At 45.9% G+C, this 12,319-nt stretch overlaps 1 protein-coding gene across 8 annotated transcripts in view; it reads right to left on the bottom strand.

Annotated features, from left to right (window-relative positions):
• The window catches only part of LOC119172020 (cytochrome P450 2J1), a 273,137-nt gene that overhangs the window by 202,540 nt on the left and 58,278 nt on the right, over nucleotides 1-12,319 (bottom strand). The gene's annotated exons all lie outside the window — the stretch shown is intronic.

Here is a 12,319-nt window from a genome sequence, read left to right as displayed (position 1 = left end):
TCAGAGCTACCTACAGAATAGATCATTTCACGTGCAGGCAGAGAATGGCCCGACACCCGAGTATTACTGCAGCCGAGAAGTCCCACAAGGTGGAGTGCTAAGCCCGACGCAGTTCAACCTAACACTCATTGAACTAGTTGGCAAGCAACCAAGCAGTGTACGACTTTTCATTTATGCTGATGACATCTGTGTGTGGACATCAGGTGTGACTCGACTTCAACTTTGCGCTAGACTTCAGAAGGCAGCATCAGTGACGTCGTACCACTTACGCAAACAAGGGCTTTAAATCGCAAGTGAGAAGTGTGCAGTCGTGGCTTTCACCAGAAAACCAATGTCCGCTTACGGCATATCAATTAACGGGCAGTTGGTGTCATGCAGCCGGAGTCACAGGTTCTTGGGAGTCGTAATCGACCGAAACCTGTCTTGGACACCCCATGTAAACTACGCGAAAAAGCGGCTGACCGCCATTTGTCCCTTATTCAGGTTTCTTACCGGTAAAAGTTGGGGAATGACGGTCGAGTCTATGTTACAGCTGTACAAGGTATTATTTATTGGATTCTTGCGGTATAGCCTACCTGCTATATTTATCACGTGCAAAACAAACCTGCGCACAATCCAAAATATTGAAGCCCAGGTGCTTAGGATATGCCTTGGTTCACCCCGCTGCGCATCGACAGCTGAAACAATTGCCATTGCACAGGACTACTCGATCATGACGCACATCACCATTGAAACGATGCGTTCGTACCTCAGGCAACATGCTAGGAATCCTTTCCAGTCGTTGGCAACCCTCGCTACTGAGAGGCCCCGCACAAAATTTAGTGCACTTGTCTTTGCACATCCTGTCGTTTACGTCAGGTTTTACGCATGCTGAAAAACTGGTGTATCCTCCGTGGTGCCTGTCACTTCCGCAAGTACGTGTTTCAATTCCAGAAATACAGAAAAAATCAAATTTGCCTTCATCAGCCCTGAAACAATTGAGCTTGAGCCATCTGCACGAAATGTACAACAACCACGTGCACATATACACCAATTGTTCAACCACAGCGTCTGGTTCTGGTGGTGCGGTGGTGATTCCAGCTAGAGGAATCACTCTGCGAATCAAACTGTCACATGCCACTACGTCCACAGCGGCAGAACTTGCGGCTTTGCGTGGCGCCCTAGAGTACATCAAATCCCAAAGACCGAGTAAATCGGCTGTGTTTTCAGACTCAAAACCAGCCCTACAGAGCATGCAGTCAGTCCTTCGACGAGGTTGCCATGAACAATAAACTTACGAAGTTGTCAAGCTTGTTCACCACGTCACAGAAACAGGCCACGAGGTCAAGTTTCAGCGGCTTCCTGGCCATTGTGGGACCAGTGGCAATGATTCTGCAGACAACGCGGCTCGCACATCGCACCAAGAAGAACACACCCTTCCGATTCCTTTGTCAAGGACCGACGCTGCAAAGCAACTTCGTCACCTGGCACATAGTCTGAGTCTGCAGGAGTGGAACACCCCAAGCATAAGACATACGAGACTATACCAAATAAACCCTCGACTGGGACTTCGACCTCCATCCGGATTTTGTTGACGTGAAGCTTCACTTCTTTGTCGCCTTTGGTTGGGGGTTGCCTTCACAAAAGCATATAGAACCCTCATCGAATTGACTGACAATGCGGAATGCGACTTCTGCTGCACCAAAGAAGACATCGACCATCTGATATGTCATTGCCCTCGATTTGCCTCTCAAAGACAAAAGCTTTCGGACGCATTGCGACAATTGGACGATCGGCCACTCTCTGTGCAGATGCTACTGGAACACCGTCATCGCCTTTCGTCGGCTGAAAAAGCAGTCAAAGCTGTCTTGTGCTTTTTGAGGACTACAGGCCTTTGTGACCACCTTTAACTTTTGTGTAGTGCCACCGCTGCACACGCGCTAGCCGATTGACTGACAATCCTCCTTTTTTCTCTCTCGCTCTCTGTTTCTCTTCTCTTTCCTCTCTCTCATCTTTATGCCCACTTCCTATTCCCCCAGCGTAGGGTAGCGAACCGGGCATGTGCCTGGTTGATCTCCCTGCCTTCCCTCTTGTTATTTATCCCCCCCCTTTATGAGAATTATGTGGGCCACCAGTATATGGGATGACGTGGTATAATCCATAAGGCGGTTCACGCTGTTTTCCATCTTGCTTTCACTGTCTTTGTGCTACTGCCTAAATCATAATAATCTAAGCTCCCACGAAGTGTTTGCTTTAGGAAATTCTTCATTTTCGCCAAGAGCAGATTTTCAAATGTGACTTAATCACACGAACACACACATTATCGATTAGCAGCACAATCAAGCTCAGCGTCGCACTTAGTGGGAGGGCAGGAAAGAGGGGGGTTATGCATATTCGAAAATCATAAGAGATTATGTTCGCACCCACATAAGAGCAACACCTCTGATCCCATGGTCATGTGTTTTACGAATGTCTTTTCCTATGCTACGTTTTCTACATCAAGTGCAGCGCTGTGAAGGCTAGCGAGAATTGTTTCAATAAATGCGTTCACGCTAAGAAACAGTAGGATTATATTTGTATCTCCGACATGATGAACACTTATTTCCTTCTTTCTGTTTTGTGCCTCGGAGATGAAAACGCCCCGTTATGCGGCTTGTCTTGGTTCTTATTTCTTGATGTTTTACTTGTAGCCATTCGTGACAGGCGCGTTTGTGCTCGTCTCGCACGAGCATTTACAAAGAAGAAAGCAAGGCGCGATACGTGTGAAGTCACAGATGTTTCTGACCGAACTTCTTGCATAGCTCTCACAGCGTTGCATCTGATGTAAGATGTGCTCGTCTCGCACGAGCGTTTACAACGAAGAAAGCGAGGCGCGAGACGTGTGAAGTCACACATGTTTCTGACCGAACTTCTTGCATAGCTTTCACAGCATTGCATCTGATGTAAGATGTGCTCGTCTCGCACGAGCGTTTACAACGAAGAAAGCGAGGCGCGAGACGTGTGAAGTCACACATGTTTCTGACCGAGCTCCTTGCATAGCTTTCACAGCGTTGCATCTGATGTAAGATGTGCTCGTCTCGCACGAGCGTTTACAACGAAGAAAGCGAGGCGCGAGACGTGTGAAGTCACACATGTTTCTGACCGAACTTCTTGCATAGCTTTCACAGCGTTGCATCTGATGTAAGATGTGCTCGTCTCGCACGAGCGTTTACAACGAAGAAAGCGAGGCGCGAGACGTGTGAAGTCACACATGTTTCTGACTGAACTTCTTGCATAGCTTTCACAGCGTTGCATCTGATGTAAGATGTGCTCGTCTCGCATGAGCGTTTACAACGAAGAAAGCAAGGCGCGAGACGTGTGAAGTCACACATGTTTCTGACCGAACTTCTTGCATAGCTTTCACAGCGTTGCACCTGATGTAAGAAATGGAGTATACGTACATCTGTCGGCATAGGCGTGCACAAGAGGGGGTGCAGTGGGCGCACTCTACCCCCCTTGCCCCCTAATAGTCGGCGCGCGAAGTCTGTCCCGTACTATATTGCCTAGAATGTGCACCCATACAATGCATTGATATGGAGGGGAGCGCCATTGACTCTCCTTTGAAGGGGAACCCTCCACACGTCTATGTCTACCAGTTGACGCCAGCGATGCTAAGATCATCAATGAGATCTACGTAGCGCCCTGGGGACACTCAAGGGCGCTTGTAAAGTAAGATATATGGTCTATACATGCATTGGCTGCATAAGGTATAGTTATTTGCTCATTTTCCTCTTTGTATAGATTATCGAGTGCGTGTAGCGTGAATTGTGTACATATTTAAACTTTTACATGCAATGCAAGATTTATTTATTTTCTGCTAGATCAGTTGCCATTCACTGCCAAAAGCAAAATACAATTCAATCGGTGCTTTTCGAATGTACGATGAACACTCGAAAAAGAAAAGCTGATGTATTACAATGATGCTAGACTTGCAAGTGTAATTATTACGCGCGTAGACACATGTGTCAAAGAGAATACAGTGTACTGAAAATCACGTGCTACAATATTTCTGTCTTTGTTCTTCCTTCAGTGCCATATGGTTTTATTGTAAAAGAGCCGTTGCCGAGTAGTGTGCCTGCGAGAATGGCGTGACATCTCAGGATGGAGCCGAACGTTAAACATATGGAGCACTTTTGCGAAAAGGTTCCATGTGAAATGGTTGTTTTATTCTTCATTTTCTTTTTTTTCTGGCAAACACGAGCATGTCGGCATTTCTAAAGAAATCGGAACGCATAACTTTTCTGGGGATGAAACAGTTACAAAATCCAGTTTTGTTTTATGCATTTGGTAATCAGCAGGAATATACCTATTTGTTCTGAAACTTTGTGGGTTTTCTTTATATTGACTAACAGGCACCGTCGACAAGGTTGCCATTTAGGTTGCCGCAACCGTTTTTCGAAAAATAAACCGGCATATCCTACATACCATAATAATCGACTTTATGCGAAGCACGCCCCGCCGCGGTGGTCTAGTGGCTAAGGTACTCGTCTGCTGACCCGCAGGTCGCGGGTTCGATTCCCGGCTGCGGCGGCTGCATTTCCGATGGAGGCGGAAATGTTGTAGGCCCGTGTACTCAGATTTGGGTGCACTTTAAAGAACCTCAGGTGGTCAAAATTTCCGGAGCCCTCCACTACGGCGTCTCTCATAATCAAATGGTGGTTTTGGGACGTTAAACCCCACAAATCAATCAATCAACTTTATGCGAAGCATGCTTAAGGAAGCTCACCATGTTGCAATTTTTAGCTCGCGACATGTCATGCAATGACACTAAATATATGTACAAATATTGCATGCGCAGACACAAGGTGCAGATGTTTGCATAATCAACTTTTCGCACTTCCGTGATGATGTCAACGGGGAACATGAGTATTAGCAACACCAGAAGTGATAAGCTGATATGAAGCGCTGGTATTCGCAGGGATAGTAACCTTGAACGCTCTTACATAAGTCGACTTTAGCACATGGCATCTAACTACAACTGACGTTAACCCGACGTCACAAATGTATCGTATATATAGGAGTACGTATGTTATCGTGATATAATTGGATAGCCAGCAAGGCAACCAGAGTTAACGTTTCACAACATTACGGTCTATTTAAAAAAAAATAGTTCTGAGACCTGGCGTGGCTTTGTGGTAGAATGCTTGATTGCATGTATAATTCTTGGGTTCGATTCCTGCTGAGGCCTTGACATTTATTCTTTGCATTTGTTTATCCGCGTTGCGATGTCAAGTTTTTTCTTAACGCTCACGTGTTAAAACTGCTCCTATGTGTTCTCGTTGTTGCTGGGTAGATTCCAAGTGTCGATCACCTGTGGCGTATACCAGTGGCACATACCCGCCTGCAGATTTGTGCCACTCTTTAGTGGAAGGTGTTTTACGGTGTACGCTACAGGATTATGAAAGCATTCATGTCTTGACTATCGCGTCCTATTCATGAAAATATCTTATCCTCCTATACTAATTTTGGTTCACGCGATTACGAGAGCACTCGGACGTAAGCGGATAGATAGATTGATAGATAGATAGATTGTTAGATAGATAGACTGTTATATAGACGCCAAAAGTGCTTGCAGTGCCGATCATGACGCGAAAACGCACAACGCCTTCTTGAAGGACGCACCCAAAAGCTGCATGAAAGCGTCGCCATGTTTGCTGAGGATATGGTGCGTCTGTGCCACCGCGTGGATTCCAACATGCCCGAGGTTCAAAAGCTAAGCCATCTCATGAGGGGCGTCAAAGAGCACCTATTTGTTGGTCTTGTGTGCAATCCGCCAACAAGAGTGGACGAGTTCACCAGGAAGGCTACCGCAATATAGCATGCGCTGCAGCAACGGTACCGACAGTCTGATCGCCCGGCCACCGGCTCAGCTGCAGGCACCGCCGCACTTACTGCAAACGACGAGTTTTCTCTACGCCACGTAATTAGACAGACCGTGCGTGAGGAGATCGCGAGGAGAACGCAAAGTGCTAGTTGCAGTCACAGGCGCCCCCGCAGCAACAGTCCACGGTAGCCTCCGTCGCTGAAGTCGTTCGCAATGCACTTCGACAAGCGTTTGCCTCTCCTCAGCAATATTCTGCTCCACCGCATCGTCCAAACTCGTATACCTATGCAGACGCTGTGCGTCGTCTATTGGCTCCAGAAGTATCCTACCAGCCGAACGGATACGGCTATGCAGGCGCTGTTCGTCGACCCACGACCATCACCCCTATACCTATCTCACCAGCACCAGCTCCTCTCTCAACCACCCCTATAGCTATGCACCCCGCTCAACCACCTGCGCAAAAATGAAAAGTCTTGACTCCCACATTGTCATTCGATGAGCGAGTAGAACAAGTCGAAGCGAAACTAGAGAAGGTTGACAAAGAGAGAGAAAAAGTAACCAAACTTGAGGAAAAACTAGACAATTTTATTACCTTCTCGACAGCTTCCTTGCAGAAGCTACATGAGCCCGTGGCCTCGATACAACAAGCCATGTTACCGATGCAACAAACCCTAGATAGAGTCACGCAGTGGATCGACACGGTCCACGCTAACCATCCAGAGCTTGCCCGACCTAAGCCAAATCAACCTAGAGAAAATGGCTGCTCGTAACCGCACTGAACTTTGCGTATTGCAATGGAACTGCACGGGGGTCTCACCGAAAAAAGGCATGCCTCCTGCTTTACATCAAATCACCAACTACCCCTCCCCCAATCATTGTGTTACAAGAAACAAATGGTGTAGTGCAGCTGCCAGGCTATAGAATGCATCAAAATCCGGCTGATACTAAACCAAACACTGCTGTCTAACTCAGAAGTGCCTTACAGTTACCTATTCCAAATTTGTTGACATTGACATTGAGCACGACTTTCTCCAAATACTACCTGATAAACTTAACTTACCATTCTTATACATTCTCAACGTATATAGTAGACCGCAACAGCAAAGGCACCGCTTCGATTCCCTACTTGCCCGAGCTACATCCTCGGCAGGCAAACACACCCTCCTCATAGTGGGAATTTCAACGCCTCCCACCCAGCGTGGGGTTACACCGCATCTAGACCTAAAGGTAGAGCCCTCTGGTCCCATATTCAGGCACATCGCTTTACACTGCACAACGACCCGGAGGAGCCTACTCGTTTGGGGAACAGTGTGAACAAAGATACATCGCCCGATCTCACCCTCACTCACAATGTCCCCACAATGGTTTGGACTAACATTCAAACTAATCTTGGCAGTGATCATTACATTATTAGCATTACTTTACAGCTAAAACACAGACCCATTGCCCCTAAACCGCTGGTGCTCACAGAATAGGAGAAATTTAGAGAGACCCGCAACAGCACCGCTCCCTCACGTATTGCAGACCTTACCGAGTGGAGTCAACAGCTTTAAAAAGATGTTGAAATTCACACGAAAACTCTACCCCCTGACACCCCGATAACTACTCTCGACTCCAAGCTTCTCCATATGTGGGAAGCAAAACAGTCACTTCTGCGACAGTGGAAAAACCAGCGCCACAACAGGAAACTCCGCATTAGGATAGCGAAGCTAGACCGACAAATTGAGCGATACACGACTCAATTGGCGGCACAACAATGGGGTCAGCTTTGTGAAGGAATGCATGACCACCTCAGTAATAAACGAACGTGGCAACTAAGACATCTGCTAGAACCCAGCACTTCTCGCGCACGACACTCTCACGCTATCACTAAACTGTTACACAAGCACAGTGACCATTTAGGACAGCCCTTCGATTTAGGACAACCTCCGCACGTTGCATTTACCTCAATTACGTAAAGATTCTATACCATCTTACACAGGGAAACCTAAAATTCATTAGATGCGCCGATAACGCATGCGGAAGTTAGGCACGCCCTCGCAACACTCCGTACCACATCGGCTTCAGGTCCCGACCGCGTTAACAACATATTACTTAGAAATCTTTACCCTATTTCTATTAAAGCTTTGACTGAGTACTTTAACGACTGTTTTGACACGGGCACCCTTCCACCTTCGTGGAAAGATTCCAGAGTCGTATTTATACCTAAACCGAACAAAGCTCCCTTAGTGGAAAATCTCAGGCCCATTTCCTTAACATCGTGTTTCGGAAATACTATGGAACATGTTGTGCTTGCACGCTTTCAGATACATGTGGTGGATAATGGACTACTGCCTCCAGAAATGATTGGTTTTAGGGCCTCACTTTCAGCACAAGATGCGATTCTTCGCCTTCAACACGACATCATAACTCCTAACCAGAGCGAGGATACTCAGGCAATCCTTGGTCTAGACATACACGGAGCATTCGATAACGTAGCCCAGTCAGCTATATATGCTGGCTTCAACTGCATTTATTGTGGCGCTAAAATCTACCCTTACATCGAAAGTTTCCTCACAGACCGCACAGCTTCATTAACATTAGGACCAGAACATTCCTCACCCTATACACTAGGCAGCTTCAGAACACCTCAACGGTCAGTGCCCTCTCCAATCCTTTTTAGCCAGGCTATGCCACCTATGCCCAACGCTCTTCAACGTATCCCTGACTTGAACTTCTCCATCTATGCCGATGATATCACCTTATGGGTGAAAGGAGGCTCAGATGGACACATTCGAGACACCCTACAAACAGCTGTAGATACAATAGCAGCACTAACATCTCAGATGAATCTCTATTTTACCCCAACTAAATTAGAGTTACTCCTTCTGCCAACTCATCGTCGGAACAAACACGTTCCAATGATCGAAGTTTACTTATATGGGTGCCTCATTCCTAGAGTATCACGCATTCGTGTGCTAGGTTTATTTATCCAAAACAACCGACTTAATACGTCCACACTCGACGCTTTGTGCAATACCATTGAAAACACCCTAAGAATTATAGGAAAAATCTCAGGGAGAAATGAAGAGTTCCGAGAGTCAGAGTTACTTCGTGTAATACAAGCTTTTCTGATTAGTAAAATCACATATACCCTTCCTTACCTTCACCTTAAATTAGCAGAGGAGGAATCGGTCAACACCCTCTTCCGCAGAGTTTACAAATACGCGCTAGGCATTGCAATCAATACCTCTAATGCAATACTCCACCAGACAGGAGTCATAAATACCCTATGTGAAATCCGTGAAGCCCATTTAACAACTGAATGCGCAAAGCTCGCGACCACTAGCGCAGGTCGCCACATTATATCGTCTACCCGAATAAACTTCACCTCACTCACCAATGCTAAATACAACAGTCCCCAAAACATACACAAACAATTACTCATACCGCCCCTTCCTAAAAACATGCATCCAACATGTCATACTAAGCACCGAATCCAAAGAGCAGAAGCTCTTCAGAAAAAATTGCATGGAGCCAATGACGTGCTCTATGTCGATGCGGCAGAATACCCATCCTCCTCATCCTATGCCCTCTCTGCTGTCGACTATAACCGCAAGGTGCTCAAAACGTCACTGGCATGCGTCACTGTCAACTCTTCGGAGGAGGCAGAGGAGGCTGCAATCGCTTTAGGTCTGTGAGTAACCAAAAGACAAACTTTGTGAGAGCGCACTTAGTCATATCGATACGTTTGCCCTTATTTGCGCTCAATCCATCCCCAATATCACTATGATTGTAAGTGACTCCAAAACTGCCACACGCAACTTCAGCGCAGGTCGCATCTCATCAACTGCCCTTTCAATTCTTAAGAAACATCCTCCCACGCAAGACGTTGCTCTCATATGGACGCCCGCACATGCGAGGTTGAGTGGCAATGAGGCGGCTCATACCTGTGCTCGAGGAATGACCGGCCGAGCGCAGGCCTCTGATGGCGCCTTAAACCACGCGGCCTTTTTCAGCGCGAGAGATCGTCTTTTGACCTTCCGTGATATAGCAAATCACTACCACCTACAGCGCACTATATACCCCCCTTACATCATGGAGCTTTGCGCTACCATTAAATACTATGGCGCCAGTTATAGACTCGTACGTTTCCTACCCCATCTTTTCGCCATCTTATACGCCCTGCGATATACCCCTCCCCTTTGTGCATTTTCTGTCAACAAAGAGCTAACCTACACCATATCATGTGGGGGTGTTTCGAAACCCACCAAAGAATTCTCTACACATTATTAGTAAGGAGCAGTGGGAGGCTGCTATGTGCAGCTCGGCGCCCGAGGTCCAGGACCAGATCTTGGATTTGGCCAAGAAGGTATCCGAGACCTACGCTGGGTAGACTCCTCTGACACTCCACCACCGCACCTTTCCCTCTTGGGATGAATAATTTGTTCTCCTCCTCCTCCCACGACCATGCCAGCGCCGTAGTACCTCTAACCGTATCCTGTGGCAGCCTGGGCTCAGCAGGATTCTGTCAGGCGACCCTATATGCGGAAGACCGACATATGGCGCACTGCGGATCGCGAACGCCAGCGAAATGAACGCCAGCTCGCACGCGCGCCGGGTCAAGTCAAGGTGTATTGACGTCTTGAGTGTGGCATGTAGTCATGTTTTTACATAACACGCATCTCCTGATTATCATGTTTGCACCAGTCACATACCTTCGTCATCCATTAACGCCCCGTAATATCAAAGTTGGTATATGTAAAGCTAGCGAAATGGTCTGGAGCGCATCATGAGCGTGGCATGTAGTCATGGTGTCACATGACACTCATCTCATAATTATCATGTTCGCACCACTTGCATACCTTCTACATCCATTCACGTCTCTTAATACCTAATTTGTTATATGTGCAGCTAGCGAAACGGCCGCGAGTGGATCAGGAGCGTTATATGTAGTCATGGTTTTACATGACACGAATCTCATTATACTCGTTATTGCATCAGTCGCATACCTTTGTCATCCATTGACGTCCCGTAATACCAAATTAGGTATATGCGAAGCTACCGAAACGGCCACGAACGCATCATGAGTGTGGTATGTAGTCGTGTCGTTACATGGCATGCATATCATTATTTTTTAGGGTCTGTCGCTTGTGTTCGCCATGCAGTCATGTCCTACCATACCAATTTTGCAACATGTCATGTGAACGCAACCACTGCAAGAGCAGCAACACCATGAAATGTAAACATGACATTCACGACATACATGTCACGATTTTCATGGTATGACTTGTCACTCGTACTCGTCATACGGTTATCTTATGCCACAGCGATTTCCGTATCGATACCATTAACGAAACGACCACGAGAGCTTAAAGTCGTAGATGGACGGACGGACGGACAGACAGACAGACAGACAGACAGACAGACAGACAGACAGACAGACAGACAGACAGACAGACAGACAGATACATAGACAGATACATAGACAGATACATAGACAGACAGACAGACAGACAGACAGACAGACAGACAGACAGACAGACAGACAGACAGACAGACAGACAGACAGACAGATAGATAGATAGATAGATAGATAGATAGATAGATAGATAGATAGATAGATAGATAGACAGATAGATAGATAGATAGATAGATAGATAGATAGATAGATAGATAGATAGATAGATAGATAGATAGATAGATAGATAGATAGATAGATAGATAGATAGATAGATAGATAGATAGATAGATAGACAGACAGACAGACAGACAGACAGACAGACAGACAGACAGACAGACAGACAGACAGACAGACAGACAGACAGACAGACAGACAGACAGACAGACAGACAGACAGACAGACAGACAGACAGACAGACAGACAGACAGACAGACAGACAGACAGATAGATAGATAGATAGATAGATAGATAGATAGATAGATAGATAGATAGATAGATAGATAGATAGATAGATAGATAGATAGATAGATAGATAGATAGATAGATAGATAGATAGATAGATAGATAGATAGATAGATAGATAGATAGATAGATAGATAGATAGATAGATAGATAGATAGATAGATAGATAGATAGATAGATAGATAGATAGATAGATAGATAGATAGATAGATAGATAGATAGATAGATAGATAGATAGATAGATAGATAGATAGATAGATAGATAGATAGATAGATAGATAGATAGATAGATAGATACGCTCAAAGCAGCTGAAGTTCGCTAAGGAATGCTTCTCATTTAAAACGGGAGTGAAGACACCACATCAAGATTCCCACACCAAACACTATTATGTCATTAAACTTTGATGGCATCTACTGGATACTAGTAAGCTTCTTATCGATGAAATTGAAGTAGATTACCTTCAAGCGTTCCATAGACATAGCACACGAAGGTTGAGCAGATTTAACTCAGCCAATGTCACGAAAATACGAAAATTACGCTTTGAAATTTGTTACGTCGCGCACGCAGATTC

The sequence above is a fragment of the Rhipicephalus microplus genome, chromosome 1 (genome assembly GCF_043290135.1).
Source record: "Rhipicephalus microplus isolate Deutch F79 chromosome 1, USDA_Rmic, whole genome shotgun sequence".
NCBI classification, from domain to species: domain Eukaryota; kingdom Metazoa; phylum Arthropoda; class Arachnida; order Ixodida; family Ixodidae; genus Rhipicephalus; species Rhipicephalus microplus.
The sequence above is the reverse complement of the archived record's forward strand: the minus strand, read 5'-3'. Positions and strand labels throughout refer to the sequence as shown.